Consider the following 21,762-nt stretch of genomic DNA (forward strand, 5'->3'; position numbering starts at 1 on the left):
TGTATGTTTATATATATGTTATAGAAATATTTTTTATATATATATGTTTTTGTCCCAAGTTCAGTCATTGTAGGACTGCAGTATATTTAAGGGTGTGTCATTTCAAGATCTTCTTTCCCTACATCTGCATGTGGGGTCTATCCTTTCTCTTCACTATCTGCCACCCGAGAGGAGCTGGACCCTTCTGACTTGGCCTGGCCAGCTCGCTTTCGTACCGGGCAATGGGTGGGAGATGATGGCCAACTCCCAGCCTGACTGAGGAAAGGCACTAAAGGCCCCTGCTAGCCTGGTAAAGCAACAGCAAAACAGCAAAGCGTGGTAAGCTTCTCCCAAGTAACTAGTGATAGAACAAGAGGAAATGGCTTCAAGTTGCACCAGGAGAGGTTTAGATTGGATATTAGGAAAAAATTCTTTACTGAAAAAGCAGTCAAACATTGGAACAGGCTGCCCAGGGAAGTGGTTGAGTCACCATCACTGGAGGTGTTCAAAAAACGTGTAGACGTGGCACTTCAGGACATGGTTTAGTGGGCATGGTGGTGTTGGGTTGATGGTTGGACTTGATGATCTTAAAGGTCTTTTCCAACCTTCATGATTCTGTGATTCTAAGCTGCGACGGCCTCTGGTCCCCACTTCTTTGTATTACAGCTATCAGTTCCAGAGCAGAGCCCTGCCTGGGAGTGACAGAAAGGATCATACAGGGAGTCACAGCAGAGTTTTTCTGTAAAACATATTTGCTGAGGAAATACAGTGTTGATGGGCTAACAAGAATGGCTTCAATAGGAATCAGTTAACATAGGCCTCAAGCTAAAGCTGGACTTTCAATGTAAATCAACTGATTTAGAAACTTTTAGCATGTATGTGTCAGAAGGGCTCATGTAGTCAAAAAGGGAAAAATAAAATGCTTGTGTGACCAGCTTCCCCTTCTGTAAATAGAAGAGGTCACTGCTTGTATAATTAGAACCGAATGCAGGATATACGTTGGCATATGCAAAGCAATATGTCTAAGGGGTATGATACATATTTAGTCTAAATCTCTGCTTATGACAGAGAGGTTTACAGCACAGACTTCACACGGATTCCTTGACTGGAGTGAATGGCAACAGATAGATAGGACAGAAGGTTTTCTTTACCAGCAGTAGCCAAGTATTGTGTCCAAAACAGGTGTTGCCCAGCATTTCTGTAAATAAGAGTTTCCTGATCTTTCTCACTGGAAAAGGCTCTACGTAAAACTCTTGAGCCTGATTTTCCCTGCAAGCCCCTGTAACTGCAGGAGAAAGGAGAGGGGCCAAGAACCAGTTACCCCTTGCCCCCCGCATGCCACAGCCTCAGCTGTGACACGGTTCTGAACAGAAATTATGCCCAATTCATTTATTTCGGTGGCAGCAGCCTTTTTGCTGCTCTGAGCTGGTTTAGTGAGTTATAGTTTGAGGGCTGCGTTACCCAGCCTCCAGCTGTGCTGCCCATCTCTTGCCATGAAATACATGATGAGCTACTAGAGGTGAAACATGGGTCTTCTGCGCTCTTGCAGAGTTTTAAGCGGGAAGTTGTGAGCTGTCCTGGCTGAGATTTTGAGGTAGTTTTCCACTACAACGCCCTCCAGCAAATTGTACAGCTTTATTACCAGGTAGCTGACAAAGTATGGGTGGTTGTTACCAGGGCTGTAGCAGTCCCCCTCCTCTTGCATGTCCTGAAGGCTCCTTTCTGAGGTACAGAGAGTCCAGAGCTATATACTACCTTTCCTTCCCAGAAAATAACACATGCCTTACAAAGAAACCCACCTTACACCAAAGCAGACACATTTTTACTGAACTTCAAGTTGGGCTGGAAGTCTACAAAAGACATAAAAATGTTACAGAAAGAATTGTCTTTATTTTGGTATATAGTACATATTAAAAAATCCAAAATTATTCAAGATCTATAAGCAGTGGGAATCGTGTATATGAGATTTACTTATTATGTTTCAGTTCTCTGAAGCAATGTAATATAGCTGCAGCTAAATCTGCAGTTTTATGTCTTCCTCATCTTGAGAGGCTGAATGCATCATAACAGATTTCTTCCAGGCATGTTTTGGATGCTAAAGGCGGCATATGAAACCTAAAAGGAGCCTGGAAGGTATGACGTGCAACAGGACTGCTTGACTTCAGACAGCATGGTCATGTGGGCAGGCAAGATGTTAGAGCTGGTGCTCACTGTCCTTTGTAGAGTCACGGACTCTCTGTTTGAAATAGTCGCCATCATTCAGTAACAGCTGAGTAAAATAGATACTATAGAGATTAAGTGGCTGGATTTATTCAGTGTGTGGTCTTCATCGTTGGTAAAGGTTGTGAAAGCTTCTTGTTGCAGAGTGTCTGTGCATGGGAGTAAAACACCAAGATCAGTGACCAGGTGAGAAAATTAAACTCTTGACCAGGTCAAGATTTGACCAGGTCAAGAAACAGGTCAGATTTAGAAAACGTTAGATCTGTACGGGTTCCTGGAGGAGTGAAAGCATGTGACTTTTGTCACAGGAGATTGTAAAGATGCTGAAAATGGCCAGAGAAAGTTCAGCTCCTGTGAGAGTGGGTCTGGGGTGTTTCATTACTGTGAGGGTTTGATTCTGCATTTACTCAGCCTGGCTTTATTATTAACTTCAGGAGACTTAATCATGATCTACTCCCACACGCGTGACAGCAGAAGCAAAAATTTTGGCAACTCCTGAGGCTAACAAGGTGCTCCTGAACAGATTAACAGATATGACTTGATACTGAGGAGCTAAGACTTGTTTGTATGATAGCAGTGCTTCCCATTTGTCATCCCTATCTCATTACATGGGAAAGGAATTATCGTTCCCATTTTGCAGGTAACAAAATGGAGAAAAAGAGTTTCAGTGACCTGCCAAAGGTGAAGATGACAAGTGTCTGTGGTAGCTGACAATTGTATTTCTGTTATTGTATTTCTGTGATTGTATTTTTATTACCCAGAACAGTAATGTTAATGCCATCTGGACGAGGACAGATTACACCTGATCAGAAGAATAAAAAGTCTTTAGGGACAAAACTGCTTCTGCAAAATTCTTTTGAACACATTTGAGCTGGCAGAAAGATTTTGCACCACTTCAACACCTTTTCTCAGATGGCTGTGACGCATTTGAGCTGGCAGCAGGAGCCTTCCCAGTGGAATTAGCACCCCATCGAGTCACTGCTGGGTGTGACACCCCTGGAAGCAAAGGAACAATCAAATGCGAAGCCTCTCTGATGGTGTTTTCCATGCATTTCCCCACCAGCATGCAACATGCAGCTCGCCACTGTTTCTACGAAGCAAAATTGTGCGATCGCCTTTATGTCTTTATGTCTTTATGTCTTACGCCTCCCATAAACATCTTTCAGTCTACTGGCAGCTTTGACCGCATTTAATACAAGGGTATACGTCTCGATATAAAATTATGTTCCTGCATGTCCAGTGTAGATAAGCTCCCAGGGAGAGGGGAGAATGAAGTTTGCCTGAGCACAAGATCCGTACTAGTGTCTTCTGATCCTGACGGCTGGGTCGCACGGCTGAGCTTGGCAGAGAGCACATGGCTGGCAACCATGTGTACCATGAGCTATGTTAAGATTTTATCTACACAAGGCAGCCAATTAAGAAACAAAAATCCTCATGATAAAGGACTCCAGTAATTACACTACAAATGGAACCTGTTAGGGAAGAAGTGACATAATGAATGTTATGGACAGTGGGTGTTGGGTTCACATTTTTTTTAATAATATTTGTTTTTTATAATATTATAATTAGGTTTTTTACAAACTGTCTGGCTTTCCACAGATCTTAGGTTTTAACCTGCAATATCCCTCTCAGATTTTGAGATAGGAAGGTGCTTAAAGTGTCCAACTGTATGTACTTAACTGTAAGCCAAACTAGCTAACTTATTTACTCAGGAAGATAAGTGCTCTTTACTGATGACAATCACGTGTTGTCAACTGAATATGTGTTTCTTCTCCAAGCATAAAACATTGAATTTTTTTATGTAGAACAAAGACACTTTGACTGTATTTTGAGGGGAAAAAAGCTGAAGGTTGAGAGAGGTATTTTGAGTTACCTCCTTCACACAGCACACATGCTCCTATTTTAGGGTTTCTCCAGGAATAACATGATACTGGAGACACCAATCGTTCTCTCATTCTTCAGTTCCTAAGCAGAAAGAAGCAGATACACTAACACGTCCCATGGCCCTAGTACCTAATTATTGTGTATGTCAGCAGCAACATGTATAGCAGAAGTTCCCTGACTTTTGCACCAGGGAGAATGAGTATCAGGTCAGACTTTACACCAACACCTCTCCAGTCTTGAGCTGGGGCTCTGCAAACTCTCCATGGCTTTAAAAGTCTATCCTTCCTTCTTGCTAGGTGCTGTTAGTCTTGGATCTCAATACACAGTATACAAGATTCAGAGCTCCAGATGCTGCTGATATTTCAATGATAAGGCTACTATGGCTGGGAAGGAAGAGAGGGAGGAAGGAAGGAAGAGAGAAAGGAGGGGAGGGACAGAGGAAGGGTGGAAGGAAGACCAGTTTACTGTTATTTAGGTTACAAAGGCAAATGTTTAGAAGAGAAAATTATTTGACTGTTTTGTGCCACTGTCATTATTTCCCCTCTGTGCATGCTTAGGATGATGCTGACGTTAATGTCAGAACCGCAAGCAAAGCAAGTCGCTCATGTATTCACTGACAGGACAGCACAAAATGAGTTTAAAAGAGAAAAAAACCTGCAATTGCATGTATCTAGTATTTCCTAACTTCTAAGTGGCTGAATTTGCCATCCAAACAACATTATTTTTAAATAGCTTGGGTTGTACTGAGTCAGTGCAGCTTATAAATCTCTTGGGATCAGAAAAAGGCAGAGAAGCCTCCCAAGTACAGTGCCAGGAGCTTCATAGCCAAAGCGGTGACAGCTGGAGGTGGGGAGTTGAGGCTGCTTTCAGTTTTTGAAAGATTGATGCATTTGGAGAATAGGACATTATGTCAGTGGCAGAAGAGAAACAATCTTTTATCCCATGGTAAGTTGTCTGAGGCAAAAAGCAGCAGCTGAACATCAATTCTGCTTTGCCTTAAGCAAAGTGACCCAACTGCCAGGCTATCGTGAGGATCCCTCTGAGCAGCTTTCTACCTGGTCCCACAGATTTCAGTTGCTGTCTGGCTTCCAAAGGTCAGCCATGAGCATGTTCACGCTGACTGTCATGCCCAGGTGGTTAAAGCTCTCCTCTGACATGGGGGTCAGTCTGTGGACTACACCGATACTTCAAAACACAGCCTCTAGCACCTAAACCCCGAAGGACTACTGTATAAGCTCCAGTTGTGGGCTTTCTGGCACCCTCGAAGGAGGCTCTGTGGCCACGATGTCAAATGGATGAAGGGGCATAACTTTTCCTTCAGTGCCATATGGTTGTAGTGAAGGAGGTAAACAGCACAGTCGAGCAGGCTGAATTGCTGCCGGGGTGAATGTAGCCCCTGGGGTCTCCTGCCTCAGAGGAGAGGGTGAAGTGTTTGAACTTGATTACTCTCCAGTGATTGTATAGAGTGTCTGAGCAATATGTCATATGGATTGGATTGCTTCTCAGGGCCAAATGCTTAAAATTATGATGAAGTGGCATCTGTATTCCACTTGTTTTTTTTCCTTCCCACAGAACCTTTCTTACAGGATTTGCCAAAAGGAGAAGGCAGTTCCCTTTTCTGTATTTAAAAGACATATGGGCTTCAGTGTGACGAGAGAAAGAAACTTAGTTAAAAAAGCGTATTCTTATTCATCATGTCATTCCTGAGATTTGATCCTGCAATGTGTTTATAAGGAAGTACTGGTGTCCCATCTAGCATTAATGCATCCATGTAACTTTAAGAAGAGCAGTCCTTGAGCTCAAATGCATGCTGGAGTTAGGGACAGCTTTTAGGAGACCACGAAGTTCACAGAGAGAAAGCAAACAAATTTTGAGAATAGAAGGTTTTTGTGATGAGGGGTGTCTTATCAATGCAGAGAAATACGTGATGTCAGGGATATAACAAGGACTTAATAACAAAGACATAATAATATTACTTAAGACATGATATCATGTTAAATAATCACATAATAACATAATGACATGTTATGTTATAGCATAATATGGGACACAATACAAAGACATAATAAGAAATAACAAAGACAGAGCCAGACTATTCTGAGTGGTATCCAGTGAAAGGGCAAGAGGAAATCGGCACAGATTAAAATACAATAAATTCTGTTTAAAGTTAAGAAAGAAGTTTTTTTACTGTGAGGATGTTCAAACCCTGGCACAGGTTGCCCAGAGAGGTTGTGGAGTCTTCATCCTTGGAGATATTCAAAACCCAAGCAGGCATTGTCCTGGGCAACCAGTTCTAGGGGACTGCTTTGAGCAGGGGGATGGACTGGATGACCTCTGTGATTCTGTGGCTCTGTGAAACCCACTTCTAAAGTAGATGAAATATGGCAGCCTTGACAGCACCATCTCCAGTAACAGCCAAATCATCATGCTGAGAGTTCAGGAGTCACAGGTAGAATGCTGAAAGACATCAGTGCACACTGGAAATCCTGCATTAATGATGTGATATAATGCTTTCATTAAAAAACTTGTGAAGAATCATGGTAAACAACAGGTCAAAGATCCCTTCTGTCCCTATACTGTAGGATTTGATCACCAGTAAGTAACACAGAAAAATAATAGGTCTGCATACTGATCAAAACACTTGTCATACAACAGAAGTGGAAGTCTGTGCCTTTGCACCTGTCCTGGGCTTCGGTATTTGTGCACACAACTATGTTTCCTGCTTAACCATTCATGAAATACAAGCACTGAAAACAGCAGAAACGTTGCTATGGGATATTGTGCTCAAAATATTATGTGCGGGTTGTCCCAGTGACTTCTTGGGTGCAGCTCAGTAGAAGTTCTACAGTGTTTCCGTGTCTGTAGTTTATGAGGCAGAAACATGATTAGTTAAGGAACTTGGAACCTTTGGGTACATTTTTAATGATGTACTTTAATGAATGTCATTTTAATGGAGCGTAAATTTATAAATAAAAGCTGCGTATCCTCGTTTTTCACACTGTGTGTTCTCAGGTTGAAGATCCTCTTGTAATTTTTCAATGAGGTTTAAATTCCTTTCTGTACCTTGTCTCGCCCTTGCATCATTCCTTAGATACCAGAGCATCCTATGAAATCTGATTCTGTTGGTTTCAACCTTTGACTGGGCATGTATACGCTGAATGGACGGGCAGGGCAACTACAAAGGCTGGGATCATGATGGGGAGACAAGAAAAGGCAGAGCATTGCAGGTTTTTGCTGTTCTTTTACCCACCTTTTTTTTTTCTCATGAGAAGCACCAATACTTCTTACATTTAAAGCCTTAACTTTTGCATGATTTAGTTACTTACACTGGAAGTGGCAAAGGGCCCACTTGCTACTCCTATATAGTTATACATTATAGCATTAATAATAACATACTTGGTTATATTATAAAACCTTTCTTTGACAGCAAACATCTTTATGTTGAACTTTATGGTGACTCTGTTCTGAATACATTTACCTCAGTCTTTCCATTACTCTCGGATGTTAATCTAGCATAACTGTCAGATATTAACCATAATGTTGAGGTAGATTACTGAGACAAAGCCCATTAAAATAATCAGTGTTTGATCTTAGAAGAAACTCCAGCTGCCAGCATTTGGGGATGGGAGGCCATACTCACTGAACACAGTGACACTTAAATTGTATCATTAACATTTATGGATTATTCGTGCTTATTTTGTGCTGAAAAGGCTTATTTCTGTCCTGGTATCAGTGGTAATTTGGAGTAAGTCCAGTGAACTAAATAGCAATGGCAGGTAGCATCCACATGAGGTCAGAGCCACCGGAGGAGGAGCCTGTGGTTAAGGCAGTGGGCTGGGATTTGGAAAATTAGAGATCAGTCTCCTACTCCACCACAGATTTCCTGTGTAAATTTAACGTACAGTCCAATCCAGAAAAGCAATCAGATGCCTAATGTCCGACCCAGGTGGAATTCGGCTGCCTAGACCCAAGTGACAGCAAGCCTGCCTCTTCCCGTGGTACCTACCTCTTCTGGGACACCTGTGTTTTTACCTGTAAAGTTTCCTACGTGCCTAATAACTTCTTATTTCCTGAGCCCCCCTTGACTAGTCTGTGCTGGTCGTTTTGTTGCTATTTTATTTCCAGCTTTGGGCTCATGAACTGAGCATCCCCGCTCTTCGAAGGGACCAGTCTGACGATAGGTGATTATGCCTAACCCAGACTGACCGCTCGGAGTCAGCAGCAAGGACAGGCGTTCACATTGAAATGGGTCCGGATACAGGGCTGGTGCTGGTGCCAGTAGTGCTTCCTTTATATGAAATACCTTCATCTACAATTAATCCTTTTCCCCCAGGATAGCAGACTACAACGATGAAGCCCTATGGCACAAGATTCTGTTTACGTTACTCGCTCAGGATAGAAGTCCTGCTTGTTCAAAGCCTTCAGCACCAGATATCCTCACCAGCTTTGTTTCATGAATCCTACCAGTACATCTCACACAGGCACCACACAGGCCACTTTCTGACTGGCCTGGGCAGCTTTCCTATCGGCAGAGACAACTGAAGGTGCTGATTTTTTAGTCAGTAAGTCTGATATCTGATGTATCAGAGGTGCTATACGCAGTAAATCCATGTCTATGCAGCAAGCGTACGTAGAGGAGACCTACTCATGTGCAGCAGTCTTCTCCAGGGGCAGCTGGTTTTTACAAATCCCCCCCGAAGCACCCCGGTGACAACGCTGATGGTATATCGGCACTGCAAACTGCTGAAACCTTTTCTTTCACCACAGATCTGGATGACAGGACTCCAAGGAATATCCCTGTCAGAGAACTTCAGCAGTTACAGAGAGATAAAGCCTGGAGCAGAATGTGCTATTTCAAATGCATGCACATATATTTATTTTCTAATTTGCTAAGGTTTAAGATTATGCAGATATAGAGAAGCGGTTTAGCCTGGAGTTAAGGCGGCTATGGAGGGTGTGTAAACATAAAAGGGTGTTTTGTTTTGGCTTCTTTGTTTAGAAAAATTATTAAGGTGCTTTTTTTTTTTTCTGAAATACGTGCAGCAGGAAGGATAAAGACTGGCACGTTGCTATATAGAGCTTATTTTAAATGGCCATTTGAGAAACTAGTGCCCTCCCCTGACTGCCCTTGCTAAATGCTTTGCCAGGCAACCGAGAGACAGGCATGGATGGAGAACCTCATGGCTGTCACCCATCATTGCTGCAAGGCCCTGCCAGTTAAATGGCTATCGGAGCTTAGGAGCCAGAAGTTAGCTCTGAACTGCCATGAGCGCAATGGGAAGGACACAGTTTGGAACTGTGACTAATGATCGTCAGCTTTATTATAAAAATTTGTTTTATTTACTAACTGCAAATGCCCATGCACATTTAAACCCTGTAGAGTAAGACCCATGTCTTGCACATGGCCTAAAGTTCTCCTAAAGAACAGGTAACCCAGGAATTGACTGGGCATTATATACTATCATACATAAATGAGTAATCCATTAAATTATCATCCTAAAAGCTTATATTTAGTGGCCAAGATTTCAGATTTTATCAATAATTTCAAATTCTGTGGGAGAAGTAACTTCTGCATCCTGCCTTCATCAGAGTTGGGAGGTTGTGAACTCCACCCACTGGTGACCTACATTTTGGCTGTCTAGTCAACCACCTCGAAAGAACTACCACAAGATGCCACAAGCAGATTACTGAGCTTGCATCCAGCACTCCTAACCACACACAAAACAGCTCAGTTTGGGAGCATCTTGCCAAAATAAGAACATCCTCACCCACATTGGACTGTCTGTCTGAAGGCAGAGGCAGTTAAATATTTCTCTGGAAGATGTTTTTTCTTGCTGGAAGGTAAAAGGTCCTTGTTTCCATGTTGATGTACTTCCAAACTCTGTCAGTCCTCTTCATGTAGAAATCCCTGTTCTGCAATACACATTTAAAAGCTTGGCCTTTGGATCTGGTTTTTTCCTTACCCAGAACTAGGTGGAGTGAAGGCATCTTTGAAGGAACAGGACTGGTGGAAAACCAAGTTCAGCAAGTCTGAATTAAAGCAAAACAAAGCCCAGGGCACTCCCTACTTTGGACTTTGGTGTACCCTACTTGCCCCTTGCATGTGCTGGGCTTGTCTCCCACCTGAGGGCTTTGTCCACCCCTGAGGAGGCAGCAGGTGTCAAAGTGAAGATGGCCAAAGCAGTTCACTTGGACCTTTTGCTTCAGCTGTCTACAGGGGCAGGCTGCCGTCGCTCATCTGGCTGCTCAGTTCTGCAGAGCTCCACGTGTGACGTCTTACACTCATTTTGGAATGAACTAATATGCAGATTTGCAGATAATCTATATGAACATATGCCTCTGCTTGCAGTAAATATATCTTTTCAGAGCCACGGCAGGCAACTGGCTGCCCAAAGTCATGAAGTTTGGGGAAGCAGAGGGGGAATGGGTTCCGGTCGGGGATGCTGGATATTCTGAGTGAAGGGTGGATGTATGGGCGTGCATGGGTACGTGCAGCATCTGGTGTTCCTGTGTTTTCTGTTTGCTGCCCAAGGGCCGGGTGAGGAATGACTAGGTTTTGCGGATAATTTCGAGGGTGCTGGCTGTAGGACGAGTGGGCGAGTGGAAGTCCTAGTGCCTGGTGGTCTCAGATGGATGGGTGGACGGACATGCAGTTTTGGGGAGAAGAGGTAAGATGTGCTGGAGGCTGGGAGAGAGGAGCTATAGCTGGTTAACTCTGAATGACAGAGGTATGGAGTCAACCTGTGATTATTTTAGAACAAGAGAGCTGAAGGAAACTTTTCAGGGAAAAGAGGACAGTGGGGTTTCTCTGACAAGAAGAGTCACACTCTGAGAAGTGTGAGAAGATATCAGGTCCGCCTGTGGTTGGTTCTTTGTGAGATGCCAGCATCCCTCTCCCTGACTGCTTAGGAGGCAGCAGGGGAGCAGCTGGAGACAAGTGGCTTCCTCTTGTGTTCAGCTCTGCCAAAGATGAGGAAACCCTCAAGAGGAGATAAGGCAGGTCTGATAGGGAGCTTATACTTGTGTGTTTTCAAGCTTTTCTTTCCCTCCACAAGATAAATAAAGGAAAGGAAAAAGGAAAGTTTTGAGGAAAAAAAATGTATAGGGTTCAAAAATACCATTAAGAATCACCATTTTAATTTTTTGCCATTAAAAATATTTTTTTCCTGCTTTGAAAGAACCCCAACTGTTTAACTGACCCCAATAAGGAAAAGGAATTTTTGTTCTTTACAAAAATCTGATGTGCTGACATTTTCCATCCTGAATTAGAATTAAAACAGCCACAGTGAGGAAACTCAGTGTATTTTGTTCATCAGAGAACTGAGAATATTTTGAGGGAGGGATTGAGAGAAGCCATAGTTTCATGTTACATTTTCCTTGTGAGCAGCGCAGCCCTGGATGTGTTTTGTTTTGGGGTTTTTTGGAGGTCCTTTAACCCAGTTAAAAGATCAGTTCACCGATCTGGTTTACTGGGCAGCCCTGCACACAGTCAGTGTTGGCACAACTGCGAGGGCAGCGTGATAACAGTGCAGGGGTGGGAACTGGCAGCTCTGGACAGGCCTATCAGCCAGCTTTGTTGGAGAAGAAAATATAACGTGAAATTAGAACATCATATGTTTTTCACCCATAAGTAAAATGCAGTAATTTCTGTAATTAAATTTGATGGACGGTTAACAATATTCAATAACACTGTACAAAAGCAGAGGTTAGGAGGAGAGGAAGAGTCTAATCCTGAAGGAAGAGACTCAGGTCTATTACCTAGGTATATTGCTCTTCACTAGTTTGGGTTGGGGCTACATGTTTTAGCAAATACTCCCACCAGAGTTCAGCTCAAGTAAATAGACCTATTTGTTCTTTAAGGTAACCACTCTCATCAGCTCAGGATGCATGTAATTAATAGACTTCAGTATCCCATGACATTTTGGGAACTCTGTTTCGCATTGGCCTTAAATCTATAATCATGCTCATAGGAGGGGCTGGTCTGAAACACTGTTCCTTTATTTACAGTGACTCCACTTCTGTCCAAACTGATCCAAGTCAGGTAGCTGCAATAATTTGTGCTGGTGACTGTTGATATAGTAAGAGCCCATGGATTAATGTTGAATAGCCACATTTTGAATGGCTAGGAGAACAGGTTTCTTGCATGCATCAGTTGATTAAAGGACAAGTTATAAAGGCAACTGAGCGTGAATTATGGTCAGGCTAAGTTCCTGTTGTCTGAGTCACCCACAGAAGGAGGAATTCAAAGAGTCCTTGTGCGTTGCAGAACTTACAGTTAGTCAAGGACTGGAGGGCTGCCTGACATGAAATAAGGCAGCTGGGACTTGCCAAAGAGTAAGGACACCCCAATCACATCTCTTTACCCTGACGCAGCTTCAGAGGCTCCAGCTAAGCTGGAGCACCCAGGCGTGCTTTCAGATTCCTGCAACAGGCTGAAGGTCTTGGCCATGCCCCGTTGGGCAAGGCACAAATACACGGGCTAAATGTGAGCCGCGGTGCACTTCGGCAAGTCCTCAGCCTGGATACCTGAAGAACCAAGACCCATGAATAGGCTGTAACATATTTCAGCCACTGTTCAGCTGAAATAGCAACCAGAATAGGTAAACCCCAGGTTGCAGCTTCCAGGGACTGCCCATGTCCTGTGCTAGCTGATGTTCCTGCTGATCAACTGCATTTCTCAGAGACTTGTGTTTGTCTTACAGTACTCCTGCCACTTCAGGGTAGCAGAAATGGGTTCTAGAGAAGCAAAGGACCGGGCTTGAGCAGTTACGTGCAGGTGGTTTAAGTTCAGGGACTCCACCTGAGTGCCTGAACTTTCAGACATGGCTTATCAATAGGAAACATCAAGATCAAGGACAGAATCACAGAATCACACAGAATGGTAGGAAAGGACCTTCGAGATCATCAAGTCCAACCGTTAACCCAACACCACCATGCCCACTGAACCATGTGCCGAAGTGCCACATCCACACATTTTTTGAACACTTCTAGTGATGGTGACTCTACCACTTCCCTAGGCAGCCTGTTCCAATGCTTGACCACTCTCTTGGTGAAGAAATTTTTCCTAATATCCAATCTAAACCTCCCCTGGTGCAACTTGAGGCCATTTCCTCTTGTCCTATCACTAGTTACTTGGGAGAAGAGACCAACACCCACCTCACCACAACCCACTTTCAGGTAGTTGTAGAGAGTGATAAGGTCTCCCCTCAGCCTCCTCTTCTCCAGACTGAACAACCCCAGTTCCCTCAGCCGCTCCTCATAAGACTTGTGCTGCAAGTCACAAGTCACCAACTTCGTTGACCTTCTTTGGACATGCTCCAGCACCTCAACATTCTTCTTGTAGTGAGAGGCCCAAAACTGAACACAGGATTCAAGGTGCGGCCTCACCAGTGCCAAGTTCAGGGGCACAATCACTTCCCTACTCCTGCTGGCCACACTATTGCTGATACAGGCCAGGACGCTGTTGGCCTTCTTGGCCACCTGGGCACACTGCCGCTCACGTTCAGCCGGCTGTCAACCAGCACCCCCAGGTTCCTTTCTGCCGGGCTGCTCTCCAACCACTCCTCCCCAAGCCTGTAGCATTGCATGGGGTTGTTTTGACCCAAGTGCAGGACCCGGCACTTGGCCTTATTAAACCTCATACAGTTGACCTTTGCCCATTGATCCAGCCTGTCCAGATCCCTCTTCAGAGCCCTCCTACTCTCCAGCAGATCAACACTCCCACCCAACTTGGTGTCATCTGCAAACTTACTGAGGGAGCACTCGATCCCCTCATCCAGGTCATCAGTAAAAATATTAAAGACCGGCCCCAGAACCAAGCCCTGGGGAACACCGCTTGTGACCGGCCGCCAGCTGGATTTAATGCCATTCACCACAACTCTCTGGGCTCGGCCATCCAGCCAGTTCCTCACCCAGCGAAGAGTAAACCTGTCTAAGCCACGAGCCGCCAGTTTCTCCAGGTGAATGCTGTGGGAGACCCTGTCAAAGGCTTTACTAAAGTCCAGGTAGACAACATCCACAGCCTTTCCCTCATCCACTAGGCGGGTCACCTGGTCATAGAAGGAGATAAACTGATAAGAACAGATACTACACTTGATCTTAGCCAAAAGGCCGAGAAACCAAAAGAACACAAGGGAATGCAAGTCAGCAGTGATCAGCTGAATGTTCTGTGTTAAAACCTGCTTGTAAAGAGATTTAGAGATACAAACCTACAAAAAATTGCTGTGATCATGTTCTGAACTTGCCCTCAAAATATAAAGAAATTAGAAAGCATTCTCTACATATGTATTTGAGTTCTGATATAATTTTAGAGTTTGCTCCTCTTTTGCTTTAGTTTTTAAATGTGAATTCTTGTAAAAGAAAAATGACTGATCAATGTTTGCAGAAAAGACAATTCCTAAATTAATAACTGTGTGTTCATCTTGCATGTCTCCCTATGAAATCTGAGGCCTGAAAATAACTGTGAAGAAGTAGATCTATACTGGCAAGAATATTTGCAAAAAGTGTAACAGCACAAATCTACAGTAATCTGATTCTAAGTGTAAAGGTTCAGGTAGAAGAATACTGAAATGCCATGTGACCTATTGGTCAATCAAAATATTACCTCTCAGTTTTGTCATATTATAAAAAAATTCTTGTGAGTTGATGACTTGTAGAAATAATTAATTAATTCATAGGAATGAATTTCTAGAAGAAATAAAGACACAAAATCATGCAACAATTTTTTTCTCTGAAGTATTAATTCTGATAGGTTTACTTTTTATGGAAGACAATCAAAATAGAATTAATCTTGGGCAAAGAAATAAAAAAGAAGAGCAACAGACAGCAATTAAAACCTGAAACATTGCAAGCATTTCAGAGATATTTCATTCCTCTAAAGGAGCTGAAAAGAATAGAGGAAGTGCCATGCAGTATTGCTACTGCATTTTGGACATTTATTGGTAGTTTAAAACCAATCAGAAATTGCAAAGAAGGGGAACTTGAAAATCTAACCTAAGAAAATAAAAATTACTATACCATCAGTAATGAATTATTCCCCTCAACTCCACTGTAACAGTATACTGGACAGTATATACACAAGTATTAAAGAACTAGCGTTTGCAGTTTAGTGAATACTATAGGGAAATTGTGCATATATATGTGCATGTGTGTGTATTGTGTACGTGCGTTTGCACACAAATATATATATATATGCACATGTGTTTGCAAAAAAGAGAATATGCACAAGTTGGGGTGGAAAAGTTGTTTAAAAGGCAAAAACCTGGAGTGCAAATAAGGCAAAAGAAAACTCTTTTGAGAAAATTCTGTTTATATTTTTCTTACTACACTCAAACCAATCCATCTAGAACTAAAGGAAAGCAGTTGCTGGAGCAAATCTGTTATCTCAAATAGAACATGTAAGACAGAAAACCACAGTTTTAGTCATACAGGTTAACAAAACACATTGCTGTCCCATTTCTGTAAAATTTCTCCTTCACATCATGTCCCAGGTACAGAGAAACCCAGGGCCACCTTCAGAGGTCTGGAGGTCTTGGGAACGGCTGGACAGATGTGCTGGTGTGCATGGACCAGATGTGCACAGATGACCAACTTTCACACTAGAGGTTTGGGTCCGAGTCCTGGTGGCCACACACTACGATGGAGCAGCTAAATGGCTGAATCTGTCTTTTCATCTGGCTTTTAAGCTCAGCCTTGCGAAGGGCTGAATGCATCTGCGTCTAGTTTTACAGCAACTTTCATCCGGAGCTCATAGCAGGTCCATAACCAGATGTGTATCCATCCTAGTTTATGCTGACCTTCCTCTGTCAAGGGTTTTTCAAACACAGTCTGCTGGACATGGCAGCCAATTTGATGTCTGCCGTTTTCATAACAGCTAGACTTTCCCACTGCTGCATGAGTTGCAGGAGGACAGGCTGTCGGCTTCAGACCTCATGTGGTTTTGAAAAATTTTCATGTGGCGTGTACAATATCACTGCAGAAACCAACTCCCTCAAGCTTCTTCTGAACATCAGTACTGCGTGTGATTTCTGTAGGTAATGCATCCTTCCTGTGGTGCCCGAGCCTCTATGTCACTGTAGTTGCATATTAATCTGGAATGTAAACAAAGCTGATGCACAGAGATACCCCTGACCAGTTAGGTCGCTCCTAACACCATTTTCCATCTGTGTATGTATGCACTTTAGTATGTGCCGTCTCTTTTGTTTTGACCCTAATATGTTAACCAGGGGGTGTGGTGTCAAGCATATGGTACGTTTTACCTTTGGCATCTGCTGGCAGAACACACTTCCTAAGGGTATCTCAGAGGGGGAGTCGCAATGGACATATTGTTCCCCTTGGCCACCGTGGCCTCCCCCTGCTAAGAGTCATTTTTCCGTTACATCTTTGGCAAAAGGAAAAACTAAAGCTCAGTGGAGTTGCAGCAATTCATTTTTCACTCAAGATTTGCTTTAAGAAGCAGCAGAAAAAAGGTAAATGGAAGACAGTTTAGGAGGGCTGTGGGTTTGGGGTTTTTTTCTTTTTCCTCACAGTGCTCTTTGATCATGCTATGAGTGAAGTCAATGTAAAGTAAGGCATGAAATGCAGCATCCCATGCAGTGAGTGTGCAGCTTGCTTTGCACCCAACAAATGATAAAGCTTGTCGTGTTGTAAGACCTACTCCACTTTATGACCAGAAAACCGTCCAGCAGCTATGTTAAAAACGTCTGTGCCTTCAGACAAAGCTCAGATGCCACCTCTCCTCAGTGGACATGGAGCTTTTTCTCTCCAAACAGCCACCTGGAGCCAGGGCTGTTCATAGACAGGGCTGTCCTCGCCCAGAGCCCAACAGGGAGGAAAAGGAAGCTCCCTCAACCCCACGCACCCGCTGGCAGCTGCTGTTACCTCCTCATCTTCTTGCCCCAAGCCACACTCCAGCATTCCTCACTCCCTCCCTGCCCACGCAGCAGCCGATTCTGTGCTCCTTGGACAAGTTCTCGCCTGGAGCTGTGGAGGCTGTGGAAGCGGGCTGGGGCACGGCACTGCTCCTTAGCTGGTCCATAGCCAGCTGTGGGCACAGCGCCAGCAAAACGCCATGCAGTTGGGCTTGTTTTTAGAAAAAAAAAGGCCATACAATGAAGAAATGAAACAATGAATGAATAAGTTCAATATGATTGTCCTGGAGGTTCTTTTCCGCTTTGTGGAGATGAGGGATGTAAACCTGGCTGGGAGAAGTCTAGCATGCGTAAGCTCACGCTTCCTTCTGCATCAGAAGGCTTTGCTTTTTGGAGTTTCTTAACATAGTGCTTAGGTAAGTTGTGCATCCGTAGGGCTAATGACAGCTTTGGTGTTAGGGGCTGACCCTGGTGACAAACAAGATTTCTCCTTTCTTAATTTCTGAACATTTTCTGCTGCTAAAACCAACAAATCATAATTATTACAATCCTGAGATGAACTAGTGAGAAAGTCAGAAAACAATCTAGAGGAATGGGTTGGTTACTGGTCACACCATGAGGGTGAAGTACTTAATCTGTACCTTAAATCCCTCTGTGCAACAGGAAACATTGAACCACAAAGTTGTCATTCTTCATATCCCACTTTTTCTACTTTGTAGTTCATTGAAAGGTGGTCATACATGGCAACAACTTGGGGGACATTCTGAATTGAACTAAGATCTTCCCCACTTGCCTGGTTCAACTGATTTGTCTCTCCAGGAAGCAAGACCTGGCATCTCCTGACCTGTCAGGAAGGCTTCTGGGCAGCTGAATTTTTCCTATTCCAACCTCAAAATTAGGCTAGTGACATCCAGTCCAGAACCTTTAAATGTGTGATCACTTGGGATTGTCCTGAGATCCCAACTCAACTGATGGATGTCATAGACCTGTTTTGGGGATGGATCAGGTTTATTGACTGAAGGAAGCTGCTGGACCCTGGCCATATTAGTTAAGGAGCTGAAAGAGGAGTAATCAAGGAAATGGGTGTTGTGCAGAACTGTGCTCTGTCGTTGGCTCACGCTGCTAAAATCAGACTTTTCAAAAGTGGTTACTGGAGGTGTTTCTTCCAGAGTGCTTGAGAGCTGGCTGCTTCATTTATGAAAACATTGTGGATGTCACTGATTATATCTCAGCTGTCAGCTGTGAAATTAGAAATTCACAGCAATTCTCTTCTTCCCAGAGAGGTACTGTGACAAATACACTTCTGCAAAACAGCCTTGGAAGAAATTAATAATTCTGCCCTCAGATCAGGGTTTCAGTAGTGTGTAGTAGGTAAGGGAAGAGGGACTGAAAACTGAGGATGGACCAAATATGCGTAGGTTGTACCTCACCCAGTTAGGCAACAACTCCAGCAAAACAGTACGTTCTTGCGTGACTAAAGACTGAGCTGTAGTGTAAATGCACTCTTATTTCTGTCATCTTAGTCCTGGCTGCTATTTGTAAATATTTGGTTTTGCAGCTTCTAATGTTCTTTTAACCATCTCTTTTTTAATGGCAGCATGTATTAAAACTCTCCAGATAGATACATCAGAACAAAATTAACTTCTAATTTCATTAAAGAAATAGCAATGCTATCAGTACTGGTATTCTCAGGAGATACAATCGTGTGGAAATAAAATGAAAAAGGTAGGAAAATGTACTCTCTCTTCTTGGTAGGTATTGCTTTATCTCTAACTCTTCTGCAAATGGATTCAGTTTCCTTTCACTTAGATATTCCGATTGCCTGCTCCCACTCCCAAAAGACTCTCGCAGCCAGTACGGAGCGGCGCAGAGGAGGAAGTGAAATACGGCGGGGCAGTTTACAAGCAGCTTATAGTTGTAACTCATTAACGAAGAACTCAGCCTCCAGTGAGTGGAACAACTTTAATGGCCATTTTGCCCTTGACATTTTTCTTACACTGACACAGGCTTAAGGCGATGCCTGCTGTGAATTTCATTGTAAGCCCATTTATGATTCTTTTTTTCCTTTTTATGAAGCAGGATGTCTAGTTATCCAGTAAGTGGCAGCAAATGGCTTAAAGATTCATCAACAGTAAATAGTTATCCAGTGAATCTTTGACCAGTGAGTGAACAAAAGTAATGGATTTCTGTACACAACTGCAGTGGGTGAAAGAGAAAGGAGGCCTGTGCACTCTCCATGCTTGCTAACCCTCATAAAGAACTTGCCTTTAAACTCTCAACCAGTAGAATCACCTCAGCTCACAAGATGCTTTAGCAAAAATGATGCATCTATTCAGTTTGGAAGAGCTCAAGAACCTAAGCCAAAAGCTGATCCGTTTGGCTTTTTGACAATGTCTTACTCACGTGTCTCATGTGGATGGTGAGGAAGCATAAAACTGAAAAAGAAAAAAAGAAATGCTATGCAAATAATCACCTTATCCCTGTTTTGTTAAATACTTAGGAAGGTAAGTAAATAGGAGGAATGAGGTATTAAAAAAAAGAAGCAGTCATGAAGAAATGAATTTCAAGATCACCTTGGGCTTCCTGCTTCTTTTCACTTTCTTTTGTAAAAAAAATTAACTGGATTACAAAACAATGTTAATATTTATGAAAGAAAAGGAAATGGAAACAAATATTTGCCCACAAACTGTGGCTAAAATGGCATTTAAGTTTCTAGAGAAGAAATGTGAGAAAGGAGTATCTAAGAAGCCACATCTAGTAAAAGTTTTATGAAAGAAACAAACAATAGTATGTTGAAACAGCAATTAGAAACATTATTCTAAGGATTTGTCTTCTACTTCTAGTACAGACTATTTTTCAAAGTGGAAAGACATGTTAGATTAATCTATTTCTGAGATGAAAAATCTCCAGGGCAGCAGGCTGCATAGCAGTGCCAGCCATTAACAAGCCATTCTAAGGGGCGCACGAGGTTACTGTTGAATTTCATGGGTAATTCTGGACATTCTCAAGTAAGGTAAGAGTTACTCGATAATAAATGCTGTGCTGGAATAATCTCTTATAGTGAAATACTGAATGCCATTTGTCAATAGTAAAGAATGACCCTTCATGGTTTTCATCATCTTTCCAGGCAGATACAACTGTTTATCTGCCTGAGACATGTATGTGGTTACCTTGCCTGTTTGTGATTTAAAGTGAAGCAGTGAGGCTGATGAGATGTTTTGGGGTCTCTATTGTCACCATTGTACAGAAGATTCTCAATCCAGCGTTGTCCACTTAATGGAAAGCACCCGGCTAAGATAGACTATGGATGACTACGAACTACAAATGACTCAAAGAAACTAAAAGGTGAGTCATGTAATGAAGCTGATTCTATATGAACTGCCATTCAATCTCATATATTGAGATTATCCTTGTAATATATGACAGCTAATGGGTCCTTCTGAATTCATCATGATCACTTGAAGCTGCTATGATGGTGCAAAGGATTGGAGCCATCTCCTGTAAGGTGAGCTTTACTGTATTCAGACACAATTTAGTTCTCTGTGGTTCTACATGCTACTGTGTCTTCAACTTTGAACGGCTATTGAAGTCCACCTTGAAATGAGGTCTGGTACAGACTAGTTTTCCCAACTATGATAGTACAGTTTAGGATGACTATATAATTCTGGGGCTTGGATTTCTGCTCTATTGGCAGGAACAATTCAAAAGGTTAGTAATGATCTTTAAAGCTCTTTAAAGCTCTTTAAAGCCCTTTAAAGATCTTTAAAGCTTAAAGTTAGTAAAGATCTTTAAAGAGATGAGTAATGAGCTGATGGCTATCAAGATTATCCAAAGGATCTGAGAAGTACCTAGACATTAAAAAAAAAGCAAACCCAACAAATAATGCCCAACGGCAAGGCAGGGTTTTTGTTGTTGTTGTTTTGTTCTTAATAATTGATTAACTGGAGACAGAGTCTCTTAAACAGAAGGTTTTGTTTTTCCCGTGGTAAAGACCCCAAATCTGGGGATGTTGAGGATATGTGAGAGGTAGTGAAGAAACATGCAACTGCAAGGGACTACTTGTGTCACTGAATCTAACCCCTTCCATCATAAGCAACTCTATCACATGCTCACTCAGAAAGTTTTTTTCCTCCAAAGAAGGAGTCAATGCACCTTCCTTGAGTCTCTACCTTATTGCTGTGCAAGGCACAGGCAGCACCATCAGGCTGTACAACACTGTCCTACATCAAGTATCCCACTCAGCGCAAAGCAGGGGCCTCCTCTGAACTTTACGTTCTGTGACACTCATTTCTGAACTGGTCCCTTTTCATGATGGAGGTCTATTTGCCGTTGGGGTGTCCTGCTTCCTACTGGGGAATAATTCCAAGAAGAGTGGGAGGTAGAGAGTAGGACCATTTGCTGGAGGGGACGGTACTCAGTGGAGGGGGTGACAGAGGAGAGGCAGGAGAGAGCAGTGGAAGAATTGATGAGAAAACAAGGAAAAGGAGTGGAATAAGATAAAGAGGTAAAAGACAAAAGAAGCTGAAGAGATAAAGGCTCACATGTGGCCAGGCTGTACAAATTACAGTTTATGGGCTTCTTTTGCCTGCAGCTGGAGTGTCTGCTGCCATGCCTAAAGAGTTATAGTAGTTCCTCTCTTTATGTGTTCTCATAGGAAATCACACTGCTTGTATACAGGTGAAAAGAGTCATATGGAAGATTTCAGAGGATGCCTAAGCAAGGCCTTGCAGTGTGATGTTCACATTCCCCTTTGTCTCCTGGACATACCTCAGTAGATGCATCCTATGATATGGTTTGCCTTTTCCATGGT

Source organism: Phaethon aethereus, assembly GCF_964289735.1.
Source record: "Phaethon aethereus genome assembly, chromosome: 2".
In the NCBI taxonomy this organism is placed as follows: Eukaryota; Metazoa; Chordata; class Aves; order Phaethontiformes; family Phaethontidae; genus Phaethon; species Phaethon aethereus.